Genomic DNA, 26,809 nt, shown 5'->3' on the forward strand with positions numbered 1-26,809 from the left:
ATTCACCACCTCTATCACTTCTAAGATTCTTTATTTTCCTTTCCAATTGATTTTCTACTTCAGCTTTATAGATTTTAAATGCATTAAATGCCTCATCCTTACTCTTAAGTAAATACACATAAGTATACCTAGAGCAATCATCTATAAAAGTTATGAAGTATCTATTTTCTCCTCTAGTCAACATGCCATTCAATTCACATAAATCACTATGTATTAATCTAGCATGTTAAAACATCTATCAACACTTGGAAAATATTTCTTTACTATTTTAGATTTAACACATAATTCACATTTATCATGCTCATTCACATCACAATTAATTAATCCACATTTAACAACTCTTTTAATTATGCTATAACCTATATGAGCAAGTCTATTATGCCACAAAGTAATAGAATTACAATTAATCACATTGCAAGATTTAGATGCCATATCATTATTGTCACTATCAGGAGCACAAAGTTTGATTATTCCATCACACGTATAACCCTTTCCTACAAAAGTGCCAACAAGTGAGTTTACTGAATTCAAACTCCATTTTGATATCAGATTTACTCAATTGATTTCCACTCATAATGTTTCTAGTCATATCGGGAGCATAAAAATCATTAATTAGGGTCTCTTTATTTCCATTTGTGAAGAGCACATCAATGCAGCCCCTTCCAAGTACCTTGGATCTCTTTTCATTTCCCATTTGGACTTCAAGTCCCACCTTTGCACTTTCAAAGGTTTTGAAAAGAGTTTTATCATAGGTTACATGAATGGTGGCACAAGTATCATACCACCATCTTTGCACATTTCCTTGGATTGCATTAACTTCACTCAAGGTTGCAATAATCTCAACATCAAATGCATTGCCCTTGGTATCTTTACTTAGGTTTGCAATGTTCTCATCATCAATTGTATTGACATGTTCACCTTCTCTTAAATTTGCATTAGTAGTCTCATCACTACATGCATGAACCATGCCAATTCTCTTTAGGGTTACCATACATTCCTCATCGAATGCATTAAATTCAATTAAGGTCACAAAGATCTCACCATCAATTGTATTGACCTCAATCTCATTATGGTTAATTTTACAATTTCCATATCTCACATGATGATCAATAACTTTACAAACAAAACAAGTACAACAATAACCCTTGAATTGTTTATTAATATTCACCATTGTACTCTTAATATAAACAATAATTTTAAATTCACACAAATATGGTAGCAAACACATTTCATTCAAATTCTTGAAATCTACACATTTAGAAATAAGGAACTTGATGATACAAACCTCCTTAAGCATTTAATCCCATTGAGTTGTCTCATCCTTTGCTGATGAAGACTCTTTGAATCCACATCCACATTCATGTAGAGCATTTCCAAATAGAATTTTCTTTGATCTTTCATGGTTATGTGTCCAACACAAACCAAATCTTGAAACAAAGATTTTAAGGTTATAGAAGATGAACCAATTTCCCTGATTGTTGATTATGCAAAACACAAAATGAAAGTAATTAGAAATATAGATTTTGATTGTTGAGAATATATGACTTACTCTTTGCAAATCAACAATGAATTATGATAATAACACAATATTCCAAACCATAGATGTTGATCAATATTCAAATTCTAAGTATGAAGACAATTCTTGATAATCAAAGAAACATGTTCATGATATGAATGTTAATCTTGAATATAATGAACTAAATGATTAAATGATCATAAGATGAATTTAGATACATTTAATCATCAATACTAACAATGAACAACATTATAGAATCACAAAATACAAGATTAGGGTTAGAGAGATACAACCTTTGCATTGAGCAACTTGAATCTTCAACTTGGGGAACTTCTAAGGCTTATACACAATATGAATATTGTTGTCCAAAATCTCTATTCCAAGCCTTCCCAATTGCTTGAAGCTTCAACTAATTAGAATGAGATTTGGGATTGAACAAGCCTTGAAACTCATGCAAGTCAAGAAAACTTGATAAGTTTCTTGGATAAAACTTTGGTCTTGAGAGCTAGAGAGAGAACGATTTTTAGAGAGAGAGTTGGGAAGTGTGATCAAGGATTTTCAACTCTAATAACCTATATATATAGTGTAGGCATCATCATTAGTCTAACCAATAGGATTAGAGCATTTAAAACACATCATTTGGAGCATTTTACGTAAACTATACGACCCTAAAAGTTTGCCCAGGCAATGCATTGCCTGCATGTAGGCGATGTATCACCTGCTAGGGCTTTTGAAGCCCTTCGCATTTAGGCGATGCTATGCCATGTAGGGGGCGATGTATCCCGCTCTCTCTGACTTTGGACCACTCCAATGGTCCTAAAATTGCTCCAAATGCTACCAAACTTTTTGGGAATGTTTGGATACCTCATTGTATCACTTTAGAACCATAAAAGTCACTTTTAGATGCCTTCTACACAGTCTCACGTCTTCACTTCTCTTTAAGTGAAAATCATTAAGTGTTTTGCACCTCAACGTGTAAACAACTTAACCATTATATTTAACCAATCTCAACATCACAACACCACATTTTCCCCAAAGATGGAAGAGTAAAAGTTCAAACTATCAAAATTTTACTTTAGATGATCTCCCTCCATCAAAATGACGTGAACTGTTCCAAGAGTTTCAAGCTTGGCTAAGCCTGGAATCACAAAGACCAAAAGCACAAACATGAATGGTCTCCTCAACTTTGTCTCCTGATTTACAAGTACCCTACAAGATTGGTGGACAAGTCTGGGCGATTATAGACAAATGACGTTCTTACAACTTCCATTTATCACTAATGCCCTAACCTATCTGTATCTTCAATTTTGCAAACAAGATGCTCAAGTCACTAAAAGACTACGCGTTGAATTCTTCAAACTAAAATGTTGTTCAATGGATAAGAGATATTTGGAGAAGCATTACAAGAAGATGACTCAACGGCTCTACCAAATAGGTGGAATTGATGATCCAAATCTATAGTAAGCATTCCTCTCTTCCATACCAAAACAACTAGGAGAAGAAACCTTCAGAATACTCTCGGGAACAGGAAAAACCCTAGTTGATGCTACGAATGGAGAAATCTATCAGCTAGTTCTAAAGGCATTGAAAAAGATGTGCTCTCAGCACAAATTTATCCAAGAATTCATGAAACAATCCAAGAAGCTTGGAAAGGTGTGCAGCCAAAAGAACTTGCGAATCAAATGTCCATCGGGATCAGCTTGTCCCTATCTTCCAAAAGAAAAGAAACACAAAAAAATGTTTAAAACCTTTAAGACCTTTAAATTCTCAAAGGAAAAGGGATGCCGCTCATTCAAATTCATAAGGAGGAAGCGCTTTTTCAGGAAAAAGTCTGACATATGTTTTATCTGTGGAAACAAAGAACATTATGCCAGACAATGCCCCAAAGGGAAAACTGATCTCCCACATTAAAAAAAAGACTAGCGTATCTCTCGAAGAAAATGACCTAGGATCCATCTTCTCTACTGATGAAGAAATGAATCCAGAGTCCCTCTATGCATTCGAACAACTGGATACTTTAGATGAATTCTACCACATGACAATTATCAATACAACACAGCCATCTCCATGCAGATCCTCTCTACAAAATATGCTCGGCCAGTCAAAGTAGCAGCCTTCTTTGATACTGAAGCATCATACGCCATGATGAACCCGGATGTTCTCCCTCCAAAATATTGGAGAAAAGAAAAATAATTCTTCCACGCTGCAAACGAAGGAATCTTCTGTACATAGCTCATCAGTAAACCAATTAAATTATAGTTCTTCCCAGGATGCTCTATCATTCATATAGTAATTGGCTCAAAATTACCAGGGAAATATCTAATTATTGGTTTTGATGTCTACACCAAGAAAAATGGTTTATGAATTCTTTCTGGTGGCCTTGGCTACAAACAACATTTTGCTCCATGAGAATCCATACTAAACTATTTCCTAATGCCTCCTGATCCATTCTCCAAGGTAAAATAAAGGCTCATAGAAAATTCCTGTTCCTCAAGTCATGTCGTGTTCCTTCAAAAATGTGAACACCCTCTATGGAAAAATCAATAGTTCTTCATCAGTTTACCATTCAAGCTCAATGAGGACATTAACCCTACCAAGGTAAGTCACCCAATCATGAACCCAGAGCATAAGCAAATGACAACCAAAGAATGAAAAAAACTACAACAACAAGGATTGCTTGAACCAACCACCTCTTCATTGGCATGCCATGCTTTCTACGTCAATAAGAGATCAGAATAGGCTCGGGGAAAACAAAGACTGGTCATTAATTACAAGCCCTTGATAGAATTTTGGTAGATAATAAATTCCCTCTGCCAAACAAGAATTTTTTATTTGCAAGCCTGTCAAAGGCTCAAATATTTTTGAAATTCGATCTAAAGGTGGGATTTTGGAAATTGGGTATCAAGCAAGAAGATAGGCCCAAAACGACCTTCTGCATTCAAAATCACCACTATCAGTGGACTGTCCTTCCTTTTGGTCTCAAAACAGCCCCATCACTGTTCCAAAAGCCCAAGACCAGAATCTACGACCCCATTGTTGATAAGGTCCTGATGTACATTGATGAAATATTGCTTTTCTCACAAGATGAACAAGCCATCACAGTCTACTAGCCTAGTTAATCTCAGTTACAGAAGCCTAAATTGAGTTTATGGGAATGAAGCGTTTTAAAGGCCAATATGAGGCCCAACCTCACATAGCCCAAGAATTACTGAAGTTTCCCAAAAAGGACATCACAAAGGTCCAAATCCAATAGTTCTTAGGAATTGTCAATTATTTATGGGGTTTTGTCCCTCGGCTTTCGGAGATGACAAGACCACTCAATGACATGCTTAAAAAGCAAACTCCACCATGGTCACAAGAGCAAACTGTAGCAGTGAAAAAACTAAAGGAGATAATGCAGACACTACCACCTTTACAGATTCCTTCTGATGGAAGAAGAATCTTACAGACAGACGCTAGTGATTGGTATTGGGGAGTTGTCCTACTTGAACATGACAATATAAGAAAAATAAAAATATGTGGATACTAGTGTGTCCACTTCAAACATTCTCAACTCCACTATCATTCTACCCTAAAAAAATTATTGGCGATAAAGATGGGTATTACAAAATTGGAATTCCATCTAATAGGTCAACATTTCTTGGTAGAAACGAACTTTGCCGTATCAAAAGGAATGATCGGTCTAAAGAAAAGCAAGACGGCAAATTCCCAATTTTTGAGATTGGCAGTTTGTTTCGACAACTACTCTTTTGACATTAAACACATCCAAGACAAATACAATATTGTTGCTGATTTCTTATCCAGATCACCCTTACTATAAATCTAGCCTCACGATACTAACCAAAAACTATCCCCATCATCTCCAAAAAATCATCACATATCATCCCACTCATACTCATGATGACTTCTTCCTCTTCTAAAAACCACAATCAATCTTTTCCCCAGGATGCAAATAATATCCGTCACAATACAAATTGACCCATACTGAAGGGGTAATTTTGTGAAAAGGTAATTACTTTGAAGATTCTCAAGACCCACATGTCGACACTCCAGATATGCAAGATCCTTTTCTCTTCCAGTACACAGGAAAAGAATGAGATATGAAATATACAGACTATGACACCTGCCCTCTAGCTGGTAGTGATTATGATGAAGAAGAATCGACAGGATGGAACCTACTTCACGAGGATCCATCATATGATTCTCACTACGAGGCCAGCCATGAAACAATTTTTAAATAAATATTATGTCTTTTAGCCTTTTGCTTTAATGATGATCAGAAGTTCTTCATGAGTCTGTTTGATTTTTGCAATGAGTTTATCGATGACAGTAGTCTGAGATTATTTTACTGCTGTCTCTATTCTGGTATTTTGTAACTCGACTTGCTTTAAGACCTTTGTACGCCCCTGATTTTCCCACGGGCTGATTAGCGAGCTGAGCTGTGGCCTAATCATGATTATCTCGTGGACATCCCCAAAACTGGAGCTGCCGTCATAAGATCATACCTCCTTAGCTTGAGGTAACCTAAGGGTCCGCCTCTGATAACTTAAGGACAGAGTCCGGGCTCTGAAGGCCGAAGGTCGAGTTAAGTATCCAGCTGGTAGTACAAGCTGGAGTTGGAGGCTGTGACCCTTTATAAAGTCAACCACGCAAGGTAAACGTGCATATATCAGACATCACGTGTTTGATATATCCCTGACTTCTCGGACACGCAGAAGGAACGTGCGTATTCAGACACCCACGACTGGGTTGGGCCGTGCGGCCCATTATCTCCTTACCCATTGATTTGACCACACTTATGTGTCAGGTTTAGGAGTTAATCATGAATGTCACAGAATTGACATGATAGGTAAGAAGGTCACGGGATGACCTTCTTACCAACTCCCAGGTGTCTTCTCCTATGAATATGGAGACCTTGGGAGTTAATAGGGGTTGGATTCTTGATTGTAAAAAGGACCCTGTAACCAAATATCCAGTATATAGCAATAATACTGACTAGTGGAGTAGAAGGATTTGAACCACTCAAAAAACGTACTTTGAGTCACCATTTCATTTTCTTAAGATCATATATCTGTTTCGGTTCAACATAAGCACTAATCCCTTTCTCTTATTTTCTTAATTTCCTGTTGGCGAAGAACCGCGTCAACAGTTTGGTGCTTTCATTGAGAGCAAGTTCGATTAGTGCTGTCGCAAACATCCAACTATGGTGACTACTCGATCCAGGCACGATAACGAGTTAGGGCAGCATGATGGGCAGGAGGCTCATCATACTGCCATCCCTGGTGAACAAGTTCCTGAAGCCCAGCAGCGGCCAGGAAAGCAGCCGGCAGGTCAAGATGACACCGGAAGTTCGGCACCCCGGCCACCTAATCCAAACCCGTGTTATTACACTGCGGTGGAGATGGAGAATGCTCAGCTGAGGAGCCAACTAGCAATGGCTAGCCAACAGATCAAGGATGCGCTAGCCCAATTACCCCCTCTCACAACCGACGCTAACGTCGGAGAGAGGCAAGGCGAGGCTACTAAGTCTCGCCGGGGTAACCGATCCAGGCATAGCCGCTCGGACAGATTCCCGACAGCCAACTCCACTCCTTCATCACACCATCGAGAGGAAAATTTCGAAGAAGTACCTGGAGCCAGGCAACAGAAATACAACCGTTCGGTCAGAACGTTGACTCCTAGCTCCCAACCATCCTCGAGAGCGCCCAGGGGAGCTCGAGGAAATTCCCGAAGGAGATCTGGGGAGGGCTCGCAGCATCAGCCCGTCCCCAACAACCGTCCTGCGCCTCGTCCAGATCGCCAGGCTCGGGACCAGCCGGTTGGCAGGGCCGAAAAGCCCCCACCGAACTTGATCTGTCCAGACGGAACCAGGATCGCCTCTCCTGTCAGGCATCCTCCGTCTCCAATCAGATATCCATCTCCTCCTCAGCCCGTCCAAGATATTCCAATCTACGAAAGTAGCAGGAGAGATCCGCCATCAGCTGGATATTCCCGGCGTAGCAGGGCACCGGGGGAAAGCCCAGGTCCTCAGCACCAAAGGCGAGCTCCAAGCCTCTCTAGCAAGAGCTACTGGACCGCTAGTCGCTGGAGTGACCTTTCTGGCGGAGACCTGCGTCATCACCTAAGTTCGGCACAAAGCCCACAAGCCACTCGGGGAGGCGATCTGCGGGATTGCCTTAACTCCCATAAAGGGGAGCAGGTAAGAGGAGACAACCATGCTCGCTCAGGGGGGGCCCTGTCCGAAGTACGTAATGGAGGGAATGCCCCAAATAACCTATCTCAAGATAGGAGGGGCAATAACCCACCAAATATGTACAATGGATCCGGAGCTGTTGAACAGCCCCGGAATAACCAAGGACATCAGGACCAAACCTTTTGCGCTTGGCCCAGATGGAGGAGCTGATGAGGAAGCTCCTGTCAGAAAAAGAAAAAGATGAATATGATTCTGGGGATGAGATGGAGCTCTTTGCCCCCAGCATAGCAGCAACGACTTACCCACCTTGTTTCCGTATGCCGCACCTGTCTAAGTTCAATGGAGACGGAGACCCGTCAGATCACCTAGGGATGTTTAACACCCTGATGATGGCCCACAACATTGGCCCCGAGTTGAGGTGTCTAATATTTCCTTCCACAATGACTGGACCTGCCAGGCAGTGGTTCAAGCAAGGTAAAAGACAGTCAATCAGCTCCTGGAAGACTTTCTCGACAGATTTCAAAAGGGCATTCCGAGCCTCCCAGGCTGCCCGCGTTCAGGCCGACTCTTTGGCTAACGTGAGACAACAGCCCGTCGAAACTCTGAAGGCCTACCTGAGCAGATTTGCGAACGTCGCTGCTCGGGCCAGAGACGCGGATGATAGCTCCAAGCTCATGGCCATGAGAACTGGAATCGTCATCGGAGGGGATCTCTGGAAAGACATACAAAGATAGGGAGTGAGCTCGGTTAACGAATTCCTTAACAGGGCCTAGGAATGGATAAACTTGGAGGAAGCCGAAGCCTCAGCTGCAGGAACCAGCCAGGTCCCTGATCAGCCCGCTGGAGTAGGGACGGGGGTCGTGGAAGCGACCCAAAACGTCACACAGAACAACCAGCTCGGTGGAGGCAAAAGAAAGGGGAATGGTGAAGGTAGCCAGCACGATCAAAAGAAGAATAAGTCCGTAGACAAGTTTAATCCCGTCTACGCTACTTACACAGAGCTCACCCAGTCTAGGGAGAACATTTTCCTAGCTAATTCTACTCGCCTCCCCTGGAAGAGGCCCGAGCCGTTGAAGCACCAAAAGAAGAAAATAGATACCTCCAAGTTTTGCCACTTTCACAACGATGTTGGCCACAACACCGATGATTGTAGGCATCTAAAGGATGAGATCGAGACTCTCATCCGAGCCGGCCCATTGGCTCAATATGCGCGAAATAGAATCCCAGCAGGTCGACCCGCTCTAGAAGTCCCGGCCAGTCAGCCCGGGTCTCGGATAGATCAGGACATCCTTCCTCCCTTGGTTGGAGGGGAGATATCCACCATCTCTGGAGGCCCGCATGTGGCTGGCACGAGCAGGGGTGCCCAAAAGAGGTACGTGAACGAACTTAAGGCGCATAATGGAGAAGAGTTCGTCCCGGAGCAGCGCCTGCCAAAGCAGCAACGATTGGAGAAGCAACCGATCATTTTTACGGAGGAAGATGCGGGCCATGTCCAGTTCCCTCACAATGACCCTTTGGTCGTGGCAGTTCAGCTCACCAATCGAAGAGTGAGGAGGGTGCTGATCGACAACGGGAGCTCGGTGAACCTCCTATTCCGATCCGCGTTAGAGAAGATGGGTTTGACCGTCACCGAGCTGAAGGCGACCTCCATGATGTTATATGGTTTTTCGGGAGAAGGATCGGCGGCCATAGGGATGATCGAGCTGGCGATCACCTGGGAGAAGGACCTCGAACAGTTTCGAAACTCCTCGAGTTCGTGGTCATTGACTGCACTGCTGCGTACAACACAATTTTGGGACGACCTACGCTCATAGCCTTTGAAGCCATCACTTCCATTCGCCACCTCGCGATGAAATTCCCTACTTCCATGGGAATTTGCACTATCCATGGCGATCAGCTCGCTGCCAGGGAATGCTACAGCATTTCCATGAAGGGAAAATCTAAACCCGGGCAGCTGGCAATGGCCATCCAAAGTGGTGAAGAGGAATCTCAGGAACCCTTAGCTGATCCTGAGATTGAAAAACCTCAAAGCGCAGAAGGGGAAAATGTCGTCTTAAGTGAGGATATTGACCCCCGAATAGGCGAGGACAGATCCGAGCTCCAGGCTATTGAGGAGCTCGAGGAAATGAACATTGATCCGTAGAATCCATCACGGATGGTCAAGCTCGGGAAAAACCTCTGCAGCAAAAGGAGGGCGGAGCTGATCAGATTTCTGCGGGATAACCTGGACGTGTTTGCGTGGTCCCATGAGGACATGGTGGGAATCAGCCCGAGTGTCATCATGCATACACTTCAGCTGGATAAAAGCATTCCCGCCAAGTCCCAGAAGCAAAGACGCCTAGGAACAATCCGGGCTGAAGCCTTGGAGGAAGAGGTAGCCCGGCTCAAAAAATGTGGCTTTATCCGTGAAGCCAAGTTTCCAATATGGGTTGCCAACCCCGTGCTGGTCCCGAAGCCCAACGGAAAATGGCGGACCTGCATAGACTTCTCCAACCTGAATAAAGCCTGCCCCAAGGATTGTTTTCTACTGCCAAGGATTGACCAGTTGGTAGATGCCACGGCGGGGCACGAGCTCATGTCATTTATGGACGCGTACTCGGGCTACAATCAGATCGCCATGAATCCGGCGGATCAGGAGCACACCAGTTTCATGACCCCGACTAACGTTTATTGTTACAAGGTCACGCCCTTTGGGCTGAAGAACGCCGAAGCTACGTATCAAAGGTTGGTGAATGGAATGTTCGCAGGCCAGATCGGAAAAAACATGGAAGTGTACGTCGATGACATGCTAGTCAAGTCAAAGAATGCCGATAACCATGTTTCCGACCTGGAAGAATGTTTTAAGATACTACGGGAGTATGGCATGAGGCTTAACCCATAGAAGTGCACTTTTGGTGTTACGTTAGGGAAATTCCTAGGGTTCATTGTCAATACCCGAGGAATCGAGGCAAACCCCAACAAGATCAGATCACTGCTCGAGCTTCCCTCGCCCGGGTCGCGAAAAGATGTCCAAGGCTTGACAGGAAGAGTGGCGGCCCTCAATCGGTTTATTTCCAAGTCCACCGATAAGTGTTTGCCATTCTACAACCTGCTCCGAGGAAACAAGAAGTTCGAATGGACAGAAGAATGCGAAAGCGCATTCCTCGACCTGAAGGCACATCTAGCCGAGCCGCCCGTACTATCCAAACCAAAAGCAGGAGAGCCTCTTTTTCTCTACCTGGCTGTCACTGAGGATGCAGCCAGTGCCGTGTTGGTCCGGGAAGAAGACCAAGTTTAGAGACTAGTCTACTACATCAGCAAAAGACTTCTCGGGGCTGAATCCCGGTACCCGTTGATGGAGAAATTGGCGTTCTGCCTTATCATGGCCTCGCGAAAGCTCAGGCCGTACTTCCAGTCCCACTCGATACACGTCATGACCGATCATCCTTTAAGGTAGGTTTTGCAAAAACCTGAAGCATCGAGACGTTTGTTAATGTGGACAATCGAACTCAGTCAGTTCGAGATTTTGTACACTCCGCGAACTGCTATAAAAAGTCAGGCCCTGGCCGATTTTATGGCAGAATGCACGGGATTCCAGGAGGATCTCGCAGAAGACTCACCTCAAGTCACCTCGCCCCAAACGTCGTGGAGGATCTTTGTGGATGGTTCGTCCAACGAGAACGGCTCCGGAGCTGGAATCATTTTGATATCCCCCAAGGGACATAGATTCCACTCGGCCCTGAGATTCGGATTCAAGGCCTCCAACAACTAGGCCGAGTATGAAGCTTTGCTGGTCGGGCTGAGGATAGCCCAGGAGCTTAAGGCGAGCTCCGTCCAGTGCTTCAGTGACTCCCAGCTCGTGGTAAACCAGGTTCTGGGCGAATATCAAGCACGAGGACCCAAGATGGTCGTCTATCTCGCAAAGGTAAAAGGTGAGCTGTCTGTGTTTAGGCGAGGCTCGATCGAACAGATACCTCGGGAGCAGAACGCTAATGCAGATGCTCTTGCCAAGCTCGCCACCTCTGGGGAAATGGAGACCTTGGGGTTAGTACCAATAGAATTCTTGGAAAAACCAAGCATAGAAGATGTCTGGACGGAGGTCGAGATGATCGATGCCCGGCCGACCTGGATGACCCCCATCCTTGAGTATCTCATCGAGGGAAAGCTTCCTAAAGGGCGTAATGATGCACGGCGAGTCCTGTATCAAGCACCGAGGTACACGATGGTTGATGGAGTGTTATACCGGCGTGGGTATTCCCTACCTCTCCTGCGATGCGTTCTTCCAGGCGAAGCAAAGGACATCCTACAGGAGGTGCATGAGGGTTTTTGCGGAGACCACACTGGGGGCAGAGCCTGGCCTTAAAGGTCCCGAGGCAAGGATATTACTGGCCAACTCTGTCCAAAGACTCGATTTCATACGTGAAAAAATGCGACAAGTGCCAGCGATTCGCCGCAGTTTCCCGAGCTCCTCCAGTCGAGCCGAAGATGATCTCGTCCCCATGGCCATTCGCTGTTTGGGGGATCGACTTGGTGGGCGCCCTCCCTACTGGAAAAGGCAGGGTCCGTTACGCCGTGGTAGCTGTCGACTACTTTACGAAGTGGGCCGAGGCAGAAACTTTGGCGACGATAACGTCCAAAAAAGTGATTGACTTCGTGGTTAAAAGCATTGTTTGCTGATTCGACCTGCCCAAGAAGATCATTTTTGATAATGGCACTCAGTTCGACAGCGACCTGTTCACCGAGTTTTGTGAAAGGTACGGAATTGTGAAAAGTTTCTCCTCCGTGGCCTATCCTCAGGCGAATGGACAGGTCGAAGCTGTCAACAAGACTCTAAAGGAGAGCCTCAAGAAGAGATTAGATGAAGCGAAGGGGGTCTGGCCAGAACAGCTCCCCCAGGTCCTATGGGCATACCGGACCTCGCATCGGACTCCTACGGGTCATACTCCTTTCTCCTTAACCTTTGGGAGTGAGGCAGTCCTCCCCGTGGAAATTAAGGTGCTTTCGCATGGGGTCCAGTCTTATGACCGGGACCGCAACCACGAGCTACTGTGCAATTCCCTTGACCTAGCTGATGAAAGGCGAGAAGATTCGCAACTCCAGCTCGCCCATTATCAGCAAAAGATCACTCGCTATTTCAACTCCAAAGTCAAAAAGCGCGCCTTTAGCGTTGGCGACCTGGTCCTAAGGAGAGTCTTCTTAGCCGGTAAGGACTCCAAAGATGGAGTCTTGGGACCGAACTGGGAAGGACCATATCAAGTCATCGAGGTCATTAAGGAAGGAACTTATAAGTTAGCTCGGCTTGCTGGAGGGGCAGTTCCGCGGACTTGGAACGCCATCCATTTAAAGAAATACTATCAATGATTCATTTGTAAGGCCTAGAAGGCCATTTTTTATGTATTAAGCAATGAGAATAAGCTTTTTGTTTATATTTGTACATGTTTTCAAGTGTAATCTAAAGTAACCACGAAAGACCCTTTCCCAGTTACTTGGGGGGGGGGGGGGGGCATATGGTACCTGGATATAACCAGGTCACCTTAATGACTTAGAAGTTGATTCATATCGATTGATCGTTGTTTTTCTTAAAAAATTCGAGATATTGGTAAGGATTAACGCGAACTAAGTCCTATCCTGGATATAACCAGGTCAAAAAACTTAGAAGTTGATTTAAATCTATTGATCGTTGTTCTTCCTAAAGAGCTCGAGATATGGATAAAAGTTAACACAAACTAAGTTTTCAAATTAAGTTCCTGGATATAACCAGGTCATAAAACTTAGAAGTTGATTTAAATCTATTTGATCGTTGTTCTTCCTAAAGAGCTCGAGATATGGATAAAAGTTAACACGAACTAAGTTTTCAAATTAAGTTCCTGGATATAACCAGGTCATAAAACTTAGAAGTTGATTTAAATCTATTTGATCGTTGTTCTTCCTAAAGAGCTCGAGATATGGATAAAATTTAACGCGAACTAAGTTTTCAAATTAAGCTCATGGATATAACCAGGTCACAAAACTTAGAAGTTGATTTAAATCTATTTGATCATTGTTCTTCCTAAAGAGCTCAAGATATGGATAAAAGTTAACGCGAACTAAGTTTTCAAATTAAGTTCCTGGATATAACCAGGTCAAAAAACTTAGAAGTTGATTTAAAACTATTGATCGTTGTCCTCCCTAAAGAGCTCGAGATATGGATAAAGATTAACGCGGACTAAGTTTTTCAAAAATTGTAACTAAAATGCGTAGGGGCAAGAAAGAGAATCAATTAAAAATAAAATTGAGTTAAATTGTCTTGAGGTGGAAGCTCCTCATGCAAAGGTTACACAAAAAAATTTTAAGTTAAGAATATTGAAGGAAAGGGCACGAGAGAGGAAGGCCCTAAGCTCCACCAGGTGGCCCCTTGGAGGTCACCGTCTCGCCCTGCTCAGCTGCGCCGGAGCCGTCCCCGGCCTCGGAGGGCGCTTCTTTATCAAGGCGAGCTTGGAACTTCACCAGCAAGCGCTCCCAGAGGTTCGCTGACAGGAAGGAGAAGTCAGCGTCTGGATTGTAGGCCCAGCAATGGTAGAACAGGTCTTCCAAGGCCTTCTCCGAAGTTGTCCGCTCGGCCTCCAGGGCGGCCTTGGCCTCAGCCTTCGCTGCATCTAGGTCTGTCCGCACGGTGGCAAGGGCGGTCTCGAGCTCTTGAACCTTTGGGCGGGTTTTTTCCAACTCGGCCTGCGAGGCTGCCAGGGCATCCTTAGCCGCCTGCACAGAAGTCTGGTGCTTGCTCCTCATGTCCTCGAGCTGAGTTTTGGTCCTGGCGATGCTCCGATGAAGGGCAACGACGCTTTGTGAAGGCGGGAGGGAAATTGCCTTAGAAAAAAGAGAAGAAAGAAAAAACAGGGCAAGGTGTAATAACAAAAAGCCATAAAAGGGTATAGTCAGCTTACCGTTAGGGTCATGCCCAGTGAAGACTCCAGCACGCCCACCGGGCTCATTGTCTCGATGGCCCGAAGCTCCTTCTCTCTGAACTTGTATATGTGGCTGACGGCGTAGTTCGCCGACTCATACACCGTTCCCCGGAAGGCCTCTGGAATCTTCTCCAGGTCCTAGGGATTGACTGGGATGCGTACCTCGGAGGGTACAATCGCCGAAGCCTTGAGCTCCGTTCCTGCGTCTCGGGCAGTGGCCGGAGCTCACGGAGGGGTTGGGGGCATGTTGCTTCCCCCTGCAGCAGGAGGAACCGCTCCCACGACCTGGGCAGCTTGGACGTCCAGAGCCTTTTCATTCTTGGCCCAGCGGCCCCAGCTTGGGGTTCCCCCCGGCGAATGCACCTCGCAGGCTCTCTTCGAACTGAGACATCTCTTCTGTCAAAACAAAGACATGGTTGGTACAAGAGTCAGCAATCATACAGAAACAAAAACAAAGGGGTAAAAAGAGAAATTAAAGTATATGTATACTAAAAGGAATCCTACCCCCCGGGCTAGAAGAACCTATGGTTACGACCATCGGCTCCGGAGCTTCCGCGGGAGAATCTAAGTCGATTATCTCCCAAGCTAGTGCAAGTTCTGGATCTGACTCCGGTTCCGGGCTAGATTCTTCTACATATTTCCTAAGACCCGGAGCTACGGCACCCCTCCAGAGTGATGGCCATGACCAAAGGTTGGTCCCATACTCCTCGAATAGGATCGACCTAAAGGCTAGGGTGTTATCTACTACTACGGTACCCCTAGGCCAGCTATCTTGGTAGTCCAACACAAGCCGGTCGACACAGTGGAGCAGGGTTGTGTTCAGGTCCGGATCACTTCGGTGACGATGGACGAGCTTCCTAGGATTGAACCTAGCTAGCCGAGGGTCTGCTGTGGCCTTATCTAAACTCCTAAACAAGTAAGGGTTACCTTGGCCAGAAGGACCCGCGGCTGCTCCGGACTGGATCCTCTCCTCGCCCGTCCTCGGGGCGACCTCCAGCGCCGGCTTCCTGTTCCTCACAAGGGGAACTTCGTCGTCCTCGTCCTCCTCATCTTCGTCCCCCGCGACCTCCTCCATGATGGTAAGTCTGGTGTCACGGGATGGGGGAAGCCCCCGGGGCCTCCTTAGTTTTAAAGTCTAATTTGGGAAAATCAGCTTGCAGGCCACCATCGTCTCGTCTATTACGAGCACGCGATAATCCTTCTCACTTGGGGGCAAGCTCGCCAGTCTCTCTACTGGGCCCCGAGGGTTACAGATTTCTCTGTCCTCGCGAAGATAGCTGCAGGATTAATCTAAGTAAAATAGGGATACAGGGGGAGCTAAACGATACTTAACTTACGAGCTAAGAATGAAAAGCACTTACGAGGACGATTCAAGTAGTGGAGCTCGCAGTTTCTGAACCCCGTCGACATAAAGAACTGATCTTTAAAGTCGTTGGGGTGGCTGGGCAGCTCGATGACCGCAGCCGTGTTGGGGAATCGGGTTAAGTAATAAAACTCGTCGCCTCGACCTCGCTGATCCGGGCTGGCCTTGAGGCAGAAAAAGTACAAAATATCTGCAGGAGTGGGGACCTCCCACTCGTGCTTCAAAAATAAATATCTCAACCCCGCCAACAACCGATAAGAGTTGGGGGGGGGAGCTGAAATGGGGCCAACTTCACATAATTTAGGAAGTCAGCAAAATACTGATCCAGCGGGAGGAAGGCCCCCGCCTTGAAGTACTTGCCGCTCCAGGCCACGAATTCCTCGTCGAGCGGCGCGCAGCTCCGCTCGCCTTCCGCGGGAGGTCGGGCAATCACGAACGCTCTCCCCAGCCCGATGTTGTGGGAGAGGAATAGCTTGTTGATCTTCGTCTGGTCGGTAATCTTTGAGACGATCCTCTCCGCCTCAAAGAACGCGTCAGGAGCCACCTCGAGCTCCTGCTCCACTGCTGGCCCAAAGTTGGGGATCGGGGAATCCGGCATCACCACATTTCCTTTGTCTTGCTGAGAGGCCGAGCTGCCGATGGTCTTCTTTGGAGCGTTCCTCTTCGGTGCCATCTGGTCGCTTAATGAACAAAAGAAAAGATTTCAGAAAAGGCGACCTAAGCATAAGGAAGAGTTAAAAAGAGTGTTCTTTGCACGAGCTGAGATAAGCCCAACCCGTGGAGAGTGAGACCATGCGGTTCAATGAACACGCGCCTGTGCTCCCAACAGATCCCCGATTACTCGGAATTCGTGTGTCAGGAGGGTCAGGTTAAAATTTTGCCTTGGAGGGAAAGTTCTAATAGGCATGAAAGGCAAAACCGCCTGTGAAGCGTGTCCCCTAAGCTACCCGGTTTTGCACCCAAAATCCCAAAACTCCTACCCAGAAATTTTCCCCAGAAAATGCATCCTGTAAACCATACTCCTAAAACGATCTCCTACAGCAAAAATACCCTAACCTAAAAGGCTTTCACCCTTCATACCCACAAAAACCAGTAAACCCTTGCATGTGGCTACAGTAAATATTTACCTAAGCTACAGTGAAAAATATTTTCAAAACACGCATGGCCAGAGGACTTATAGAGTGTTTGGTTGGGAGGTGGAAGAAGGTGTCGCCTAGGTGGGAGCTTTGCCAGAGTATTTGTTTCCAAAGCTTTGAAGGAGTCCTTGCGCCTGAGCTTCTTGAACGTTGAAAATGGCAGTCGCAAAGAAGAGGGTTTTTCTTCTAAGATGAAGAGAGAGGAAGGAGAGAGTTTCTGAGAAATTTCAAATAAAAGGGTGGCCCATGCGTAGGGTGGCCACCCCTGTTATATACGTGAAGGGTCACATAAAAAGGCCCGTTGGATGGCCCTGATGTGGGATCCAAAGGCCCTCCACTCGAAATATGAAAAGACGGCTGGGCATAGGCTAGGCCATTAAATGCGATTCTCGGAAGACGTACCGTCACCAACCATGGTGTTCCACGTATCAGGCGCCTGCGTAAAATGTGGAATGTGAAGAGTTCATGGGGAAGCCTAAAAGTCCCTACTGTAGCCTTATACGACGTCGTATACCACGAGCAGGGGCTTGGGGGGCAGATGTACGCCCTGATTTTCCCACGGGCTGATTAGCGAGTTGAGCTGCGGCCTAATCATGATTATCTCGTGGACATCCCCAAAACCGGAGCTGCCGTCATAAGATCATACCTCCTTAGCTTGAGGTAACCTAAGGGTCCGCCTCTGATAACTTAAGGACAGAGTCCGGACTCTGAAGGCCGAAGGTCGAGTTAAGTATCCAGCTCGTAGTACAAGCTAGAGTTGGAGGCTGTGACCCTTTATAAAGTCAACCACGCAAGGTAAACGTGCATATATCAGACATCACGTGTTTGATATATCCCTGACTTCTTGGACACGCAGCAGGAATGTGCGTATTCAGACACCCACGACTGGGTTGGGCTGTGCGGCCCATTATCTCCTTACCCATTGATTTGACCACACTTATGTGTCAGGTTTAGGAGTTAATCATGAATGTCACAGAATTGACATGATAGGTAAGAAGGTCACGGGATGACCTTCTTACCAACTCCCAGGTGCCTTCTCCTATAAATATGGAGACCTTGGGAGTTAATAGGGGTTGGATTCTTGATTGTAAAAAGGACCCTGTAACCAAATATCTAGTATATAGCAATAATACTGATTAGTGGAGTAGAATGATTTTAACCTTTGAACCACTCAAAAAACGTACTTTGAGTCACCATTTCATTTTCCTAAGATCATATATCTGTTTCGGTTCAACATAAGCACTAATCCCTTTCTCTTATTTTCTTAATTTCCTGTTGGCGAAGAACCGCATCAACAACCTTGTTTTGGGCAATCATATTTTCTGATTGCCAGTTGAGAACTTCTTCGGCTGGAGATAATTTTTTGAGAGAAGGAAAATCTGACTCATAATCAGTAGTAGTCATCATACATACTTGTGGAATTTGTTGGAATTAATTTTGAGCAGGAAAGACTTCTCTATGATGTCGCATCCATTTTGCTGTTTTTTTGTAGCATGGAAAAATGTTATGTTGAGGAGCTGGAAGTGGAGGCTCTTGGGAGTTTGTTGGAGGAAGCTCAATGTCCCATCCAGTTGGTTCTGGAGTATGGTCAGGTAAGTCTTTGGGAGCAAAATATTTGACAATATAGTCAAACTTTCTAGAGGGTTGGCTTAACAACCCTATTCCTTTTTTTTTCCTTTACCTAGCTGTTGCTTAAGCCATTTTCCTGAGCTAAGACGCGCTTTGGGAGGTCTTCTTCTATTTTTAGGCAGCTTATGTAGTCGTAAACATCTCAATACTTATGTCCATTCGAAGATTCTAAAGCATAAATAGGGCTTCCTTGAGAATCAAAGGATTGGATTTCCACATCAGTTGGGGTGACAGAAGTCATCATGTACTAAGTGGTAAAGCAACTGGGAGTCTTTGTTTGAGTTCTGTCAAAGACTATTTTGATAGAGCCATCTTCTTTCTTGTGATAAGATGGTTCAGTAAGAGTCTGGACAACTTTTCGAGGTTGGTGGAGCATCTCATAGTTTATTATCCATGAACTGGGCAAAATCTTCATAAGATCATCTGTGGAGATTTGCCTTGGAATATGAGTGCATGTTGGAACTTGGGTAGAGTCTACCGAGACCAGTAATGCTTCTTCAGCTGTTGGCAAAGAAAGATCTAGAACGTGATCTTGGAGTCTTTATGTCATCTGGTAGTGAAGAGTAGCTCCAATGGTTGTAAGAACTTGGTCAATTCCAGCCAATTGGACTTCAACTTTGAAAGCATCAATTAAGCGATTGTCTTTGAGAGACATATTAAAGTTAGGGAACAATGTAGTTATTATTGTTCCTGCATTTAATGTAGTCTCTATGGTTGCAATACTTGCATGCTGGTATTTTCTCATTCGGGCGTCTAGCAAATCCACTCAATAGCCAATCAGAAGGCCCTTTCTGCCATGAAGGGAAATAGCTAAGTGTATGGCACCAAAATGAATATGGGTGAATCCTTGCGTAATCCACAGGGGAATAAATTCAGGAGAGATTTGTAAAGCAACGAATTGGACCTTAGGAGTAGGTCTCAATTGACACTCACTAAATTTAGAAGCTTGGATATATTCTTTTGGGGCTTTGTAGGAAGGTTTGATGAGAGCTTTAATGGACCCAGTAAAAGGAGTAGTGGATTTTGGGAAAATCTGGTATGAGTTAATCAAATGAAGGCTGTTATTGGTATTCTTGTTTTCTTCGCAAACATATGATAGTTCATAAAGAAAGTCAAGTTTGTTGGTTGTGGACTTGCGGAAAGATGGAGAAGTAGTAAGTGACAAGGGCGATATTATAGGAGCACTAGAGCTTGTAGAACTTGTAGATGAGTTTTGTTTTCCATGATCAGAAGTAAAGATTCATCGGTAGGATAAGATAAAGTATGATTCTGATACCATTAAGGTGTCTGATATAAATTAGTTAAAAAAAAACTATATTAAGGTGTTCATGCTATAAATTAGTTAAAAAAAACTATATTAAGGTGTTCATGCTATAAATTAGTTAGAAAAACTATCGAATGAATAAACCCAACAATTTCTCACACGGATTTGCATGACTTACACTCCAAACTGCATGACTTATAATCATAAATGATAGATTACCAGATTAGTTAACTCGAAGGATAATCTAGTAATTTATAACAATAGTTGCCTTCAGATACGATCTATAATGCATACTATCTCTACTTCAAAAATCTCTGAAGGAAGGATTTAGAAGAACATTTTTTTATAATAAACACTGATATTTTATTGCTATGTAATTCTCTGACTTACACAAAGAGAGATGCTGACCTTATATAGTCATGTACTCAAGCATACAAACTTAACCCACTATAGTCAAAACCAACCATATTTGGGACTAGATAAGAGATAAGATTCCCTGACCAAAACATAAAGTAAAGTAGACAAAATAAGGGATAAGATTTTTTGACAAAAGCAAAAGGCTAAATGACAAAAGCATAAAGTAAAACATACAAAATAAGTGATAAGATTCTCTCACCAAAACAAAAGGCTAAACGACAAAAGTATAAAGTAAATCATACAGAATAAGGAATAAGATTCTCTAGAATGTCGACCATGAGTATAGTATTTCTCATAGTGTTATTGTATTATTACACATTATTAATATCTAAACTATAGATATTATCTGGCTAGATATATTATTGATTTCACATGCTCTACGCATGTTTAAAAAACGTACTTTTATCACAAGCCGCATTTTTTGTTGTTGCTTCGTGTATTATTAATGTACGTACGTACGATCGATTAATTTACTTTGTTTTGTTGTGTCAGATCAATTAATAAGAAAAGCTTAATTTTTGTCAAATGTCAATCTAACATTACTTTGGGTACATGTAGAGAAAATATTTACTAGCTTTCACACATTGTAGTACTACTCGATTGTATATTATTACTGTTGACGTCGTTTTTCGTCAACAGTGAAAGAAGAGCACGAAAACAATAATCAGTAATGGCCAATAAAAATACAATAATACAAACGAGATTTTTACGTGGTTCAGCAGTTAAATCTGCCTAGTCCACGAGTCTTTGTTATTAAGCTCAAGATTATCTCTGAAAATTCTTCAAAGATGAATTCTTCAGAGTTTTCTCTCAAGATCACCAAAATTCCGTCCATTACAATGGTGCAAGACCTCTCTATTTACAGAGAAGATTTCAGAATACTATCCCACATATTTCGGGTAGTTACTCTATATTTGCAAATAAATTAAATGACATTAAATGCCTGCAATCCGATATAAAAGGAAACGTCCCCTGAAGACCAGGGGGCATATAACTAATCAAATAATATCCCTTGATTGTAGGGGATTTACAGTAATAAATGTAGACCGCGTCTCTTTATCGATGACTCATTTGGATATTCAAGGTTATTATCCTATATCACCAAGGCCATATTCTCCCAGGTTTCTTACTGGCTTTCGAGCCATAACATATCCTGAGGCCACATGACTTCGAGCTCATATGCGTGTCAGGCTCGGACCCCCTGATCTGAGGTCATCCTCGAGAACAAATGCACCTCGGGGTCTACCTTTCGAGCTTGTGAGGATTTCGAGGCTACCATCTTCGAGGTCGTCTCTATTTCGTAGGCTCGATGTTTAGATTTCGCACATATTCCAGACTTTACGAGTTCATTCATTATGAATCCGGATTTTCAGATCACAATTTTCATGGCTCGAAATCTGGGTATAACATCTTGACAGACCCTAATCTGTAATATAAAACCCTACTCTTAAAAAATGGTAGACCTAAAAATGAGAGTGTTTTCAACCACGATGGTACCTTTGGGGTAGCTGTGGTCATAGCGTACCACCAAATGGTCCACACACTGGAGGAGGGTTGTGTTTAGGTTTGGGTCGGTATGATGACGATAAGTAATAGGTAGGGATGACTAGTTAAGGTGGAAATGATTGACATAAAATTGACCTGGATGAGCCCATAGTGGAGTACCTCACAACTAAAAAACTACCTGACGATAGGAAGGACACGAGAACATTGCTGAATCAAGCTCCGCGGTATGTTATGGTTGAAGGGATCCTATATCGACTAAGGCATTCAAATGTGTTTTGCCCAAGGAAGCGCAGACTATTTTACAAGAAATACACGAAGGCTCCTGCAGAGACTATGCTGGCGGGTAAAACCTAGCTCTAAAGGTACTGAGTCAGGGCTATTTTTGGCCCACGTTGACAAAGGACTCGATCTCGTATGTGTAGAAGTTTGACAAATGCCAACGCATTGCCATAGATTTCAAAACTGCTCTAGTTGAGCTAACCATGTTCTCATCCCCTTGGCCATTTGCAACATGGGGAATTGACTTAACTGGTTCCCTGCCAACAAGAAAATGAGGAGTTTGTTATGCAGTAGTTGCCATTGATTATTTCACGAAGTGGGTAGAGGCTGAACCTTTGGCAACCATCACCTTGAAGAGAGTCCTGGAATTTGTTGTGAAGAATATCATATGTCGATTTGGACTCCCTAAAAAGAACGTGCCAGAAAACAGAACTCAGTTTGATAGTGATCTCTTCATAGACTTTTGTGAAAAATATGACATAACCAAGAGTTTCTCGTCAGTAGCGTACCCACATGGGCAGGTCGAGGTTGTAAACAAAACCCTGAAGGCGAGCTTAAAGAAACGATTAGATGAGGCCAGGGGATGATGGCTTAAGCAGCTCCCACAAGTACTCTGGGCCTACCGGACCTCACATCGAACCTCCACGGGACATACCCCATTTTCCCTGACCTTTGGAAGCGAGGCTATGCTCCTAATTGAGGCGATGGTGATGACCCACAGACAAAAGACCTTTGATCAGGATCATAACCACGAGTTACTTAGTGCATCCCTCAATCTAATCGAAGAAAAATGAGAGGCATCATAATTATAGCTCGCCCTTTATCAATAGAAGATCACTCGTTATTTCAATTCAAAGGTTAAGGGACCCAGACTCGGATTAGGCGATCTGGTTCTCCGAAGGGTATTTTTAGCAAGTAAAGATCCCAAAGATGGTGTGTTAGGGCCGAACTGGGAAGGACCATATCAGAACTTGGAGGTCTTGCTCGAAGGAACTTTCAAGCTAGCCCAGTTATGTGGAGAAATAATCCCATGGACCTGGAATGTTCTGCACTGAAAAAATTATTATCAATTGTTTTTTTGTCTTTAATGTTTTTGGAATTACCATTTATGTAAGACTTATTTATAAAATCCATTTCAATTTAATAATAGTTGGATTATTAAGTAACCAATTTTATCATTCTGTTTTCATGTGCTCACTTTGTAAAAGACACCAAGAACATTTTTACATTCTGGTTGCTTGGGGAGCACATAACTGAAGAGAGCTTTTAAGAGAGTTCTGCTTATTCGAATAAAGAATAAAACTTAGAGTTTGGAAAAATTGATTATTCAAAAGCTTTTTAAAGCTCAAATTTTCAAAAGACCGAAAACGAACTAAGCTTGAGAAATCTCTAAGAATAAAACCCCGGATATAACTAGGTCCAAGGCCTGATTCGTAACAGGTGTAAAGCTACTAATTCTAATAAAACCTCTGGATATAACCAGGTCTGAGGCTTGATTCCTAACAGGTATAAAGATACTAAGCCTATTAAAACCCCTGGATACAACAAGGTCCATGACTTGAATCTTAATAGGTATGAAGCAATTAAGCGAGAAAAATCTTGGATACAACTAAGATATCGATAAAATCTATCCCAATCTAAAGTTAACCCCCTAAGATTTCGAATGTACAAGAATCTAAGGATTCATAAACATGAGAAAGCAATAGACTAAGGGAAATACAAATAGATCACAAGGTAGATGTACATTCAAAAACATATTGTCATCTCGAGGAGAAAAATCCTCGACCTGAGCCTGAAGGAAATTATTTTGGTCCCAAGGAACTTAATTACAGAAGATTGAAAAATAAAAGTGGAAATAATAAGTCATTGAGGTCTGTCAGCTCGCTCCAGAGAAGTCACCTCCTTGCCATCTCCCTCAACAACTTCAGAGGCTTTGACGGTCTCCGAGGGTTCTTGTGAGAACCAAATCTTAAACCTGGCAAGATATGGTTCCCACAGTTCGGGCTGCATAAAGGAGATTTTACCGTCCTAGTTGAAAGCCCAACAATGATAAAGCATCTCCTCCATTTGACTCGAAGACTCCACAACTTCCTCCTTGGCCTTGGCTTGACTTCGTTCAGCTTCTTCTTGAGTTCTTCATTTTCGGCGTAAAGTTGGTCCACGCGACGACTCACCTCCATGACCTGATTCTGGGAGGTAGACATGGTGGCTTTTGCAGACCGATTGCTCTCCTGGGAGGAAACCAGGGCGACTTTAGCAGTCTGTTCGCCCTCTTGAGCGGCGCTCAGGGCATCTCGTAGCTCATTGCCCCTGGCTTTAACCTAAGCAATTCATCGAAATTGAGCCAGGACAGACTACAAAAGAAAGGGGCAAGTCAAGAATAGTTTATAAAAAAAAAAACTAAGGAAAAAAGAAAAAGCAAAAGAGTGAGAAGGACTCGTGTTGAGGTTCATCCCCATAGTAGATTCGAGGACATCCTCAAGAGTACGCTCCTCTATATCCCTTAAGTCTCTGGCGTTGTCTCTGAAGGCATGGCAACCCATATGGCTCGCCATTTCGCACACAGTACCCTGAAACGCTTCTGGGATCTTGTCCAGGTCAAGTAGTTTGACCAAGATCCCGACGATGGGAGCCTCGCCTTAGATCACGTGAGGATTTGAGGGAGGTACGTGTCGAGGAGGAGGAGCTTGATGAACCGTGACTGTAGTTACCAGAGCTGAGGGGGGTTTCTTTTGTGGCTGCGACTGGGTGGAGCTGGCACCTTTGTCTTTTTTCGGAGACTCGGTGGTACCCCCTATCTTCGGAGTTGGTTTCTTTGTCACTCTCGCCCTCTTCACCACGAGACTAGCTCCAGTCCCACTAGCCTTAAAAGCACGCCTCAAACCCGGGGCCTCTGGCAGCTCCATCTCTTCACCTGAAAAAAAGCGAACAGAGGATTTAGATTTAAGAAATAATTATTGAAAGTAATATAAAACCCTACCCTTCGAGCTAAGGGAGGAATCTACTACGATTAGCTCGGGTTTATTGACTGGGCTAGGCACAACCTCTAACTCTTGGATTAACGGAGGTGGGAGAGAATCTAAAATTATGACTTCATGGGTCCTAGGGGGTTCAAGTCCTTCCTCGAGGCTGGACTCATCTACGTACTGCCTAAAACTAGGGGTATATGCACCCTAACGGAGGGAAGGCCAGGTCCTACGATTTGTCGCATACTCTTAAAAAATGGTAGACCTAAAATTGAGAGTGTTTTCAACCACGATGGTTTCTTTGGGGTAGATGTGGTCATAGCGTACCACCAAATGGTCTACACACTGGAGGAGGGTTGTGTTTAGGTTCGGGTCGGTATGATGACGATAAGTAATAGGTAGGGATGACAGGATTTGAACCCGTGACATTTTGTCCCCAAAACAAACGCGCTACCGAGTTGCGCTACATCCATTTCAATCGGTCTACAATGTCATTGTAGAGAATCCTTGTGTTGTTTCCACATCTTTATTGAAATACAAAATTCAATTATCTTGTCATTTCTTCTTTTTTAGGCTCATAATGAGCTGGTTAGGGTTGAATCGAATTAGCCTATAACTGGAAATAGCCTGATCTAACTCTCTGTATGGTATGAGTTACCTTGGCCGGAGGGGCCGGCTGCTGCCCCGGACGCAGCTCGTTCTAGATTGGGCCCATGATTATCCTCAGGAGCTCGCCTTTTGCACACCAGTGGTGCCTCTTCTTCCTCCTCTTCAATGTCTTCATTGGCTAGTAAGGCTTCTTGAGGAGGGGGGAGCTCGGGGATGACAGGGAGAGAAAATCGAGTCTTGAGAGCCAGTGTCTAGACCTTGCTGATCAGGTTGCAGGCCACCATGGTGGCGTCATTCACAACCTGACCGTAGTCTTTCTCCTTCGGAGGAAGACTAGACAAAGTCTCATATTGACCCGAGAGTCACAGACCGCTCTGTCCTCGCGAATATAGTTGCACAAATAATGAACTCAGTTATAATACTTAAAAAAAGTGTGAAAGAGATACGAAAGTTCACGTGTTGAATTCATGAAGAAAGAGGACTTACGAGGGTAGTTGAAGTATCGACAATCGCATTTTTTTGAACCCATTGGACATAAAGAACAAGTCTTTATAGTCACTTGGGTGGCTGGGGAGGTTGATGACAGAGGCTGAGTTGGGAAAACGAGTGGGGTAGTAGAAACTGTCACCTCGCCCCTTCTGATCGGGACTGGCCTTGAGTCAAAAGAAGTACATAATGTCTGCCGAAGTGGGGACCTCCTACTCGTGCCTCAGAAACAAATACTTTAACCCCGCCAAAAGTCTGTATGAGTTTGGTGGGAGCTGGAATGGAGCTAGTTTGAAGTAGTACAGGAAGTCTACAAAATACTGGTCCAAGGGGAGGAAGGCACCTGCCTTCAGGTGTTCATCACTCCAAGCTCTGTAGTCGTCTTAGAGAAGGGTGTAGCTCCGCTCTCCTTCTAACGGAGGGTCTGGCATGGAGGCCATTAGCTCCCATCTCAATCCCATGACTTAGTAGGATCTTGTTAAGTTTCCCCTGAGTCGTGATTGGGGATACTATGTGCTTGGC

Source organism: Humulus lupulus, chromosome X, assembly GCF_963169125.1.
Source record: "Humulus lupulus chromosome X, drHumLupu1.1, whole genome shotgun sequence".
Taxonomy (NCBI): Eukaryota; Viridiplantae; Streptophyta; class Magnoliopsida; order Rosales; family Cannabaceae; genus Humulus; species Humulus lupulus.